This window comes from Chrysochloris asiatica, unplaced genomic scaffold, assembly GCF_000296735.1.
Source record: "Chrysochloris asiatica unplaced genomic scaffold, ChrAsi1.0 scaffold00387, whole genome shotgun sequence".
NCBI lineage: Eukaryota > Metazoa > Chordata > Mammalia > Afrosoricida > Chrysochloridae > Chrysochloris > Chrysochloris asiatica.
The window spans coordinates 74,484-75,889 of NW_006408905.1; positions in this window are offsets into that span (position 1 = coordinate 74,484).

Here is a 1,406-nt window from a genome sequence, read left to right on the forward strand (position 1 = left end):
TCTCTCATGCTTTGGACATATTGTCAGGAGGGACCAGTTCCTGGAGAAAAAGGGTATCATGTTTGGTAAGGTGGAGGGTCAGAGAAAAAGAAGACTTTCAGCGAGATGGGTTGGCAAAGTAACAATATCAGTGGGCTCAAGTGTGGCAACAATTGTAAGGTTTGTCCAGGACCAGGCAGTGTTTCGTTCTGTTGTGCATAGGGTCTCTATGAGTCAGCACTAACTCAATGGCACCTAACAACAACAACAACGTAGGATAAGCTCTGGACTGCAAAGTTGGTTTTAACTGCAAAGCTGGATGTTCAAACTCAGCAGCTGTACCTCAGAAACCCAATGAGTAACTATGAGTTAGAACCAACTTGGTGGCACTTAACCACAACAAGTGAGCTACAATGAATTGGTACTGGTCATTTTGAATCTCACAATCACATGGTTTACTATGCCAGGAACATCAAATTGAAGAGGAATGGCATCATATTCATCCTCAAAAAGAACATTTCATGATCTATCTTGAAGCATAATGCTGTCTGTGACAGGCTAATACCCACATACCTATAAGGAAGACCAGTTAATACCACAATTATTCAAACTTTTGCACCAACCACCAAAGCCAATGATGAAGAAATTGAAGAATATTGATCAAGCATGCAATCAAGATACAATGATAATTACTGGTGATTGGAATGTGAAATTTGGAAACAAATTGGAAAGATCTATAGTTAGTTAGAAAATATGGCCTAGATGATAGAAATGATGTTTGAAATTACATGATAGAATTTTCTAAGACCAATGACTTATTCATCATCATAAATACTCTTTTTAGACAACATAAAAGGTAACTATACACACGGACCTTACCAGATGGTATAAACAAGAATCAAATTGACTCCATCTGGGGAAAGAGGCAATGGGAAAAGTCAAAATATCTTCAGCCAGAACAAGACCAGGGGCAAACTGTGGAACAGACCATCAATTGCTCTGATGTAAGTTCAGGTTAAGGCTGATAAAAATTAAAGCTATGAGAATCAAAACATGACTTTGAACATATCCCACATGAATGTAGACACCATCTCAAGACTAGATTTGATGTATTAGTCACTAAGGACCAAAGGCTAGAAGAGCTGGGGGAAGAACAGCACACATGAAGAAAGCAAAAGGTCATTTAAAAGGACAGGAAAGAAAGAAAAGACCAAAATGGGTGTCAGAAGGGACTCTGAAACTTGCTGTTGAACATAGAGAAGGAAGCTATAGCTAATGGAAGAAATGTGGAAGTAAAAGAGTCGAACAAAAATTTTCAGAGAGCAGCTGGAGAACACAAAGTACTGTAATCAAATATGCAAAGACTTGGAATTAGAATATCAAAAGGGAAGAACATGCTCAGTATATCTCAAGATGAAAGAACTGAA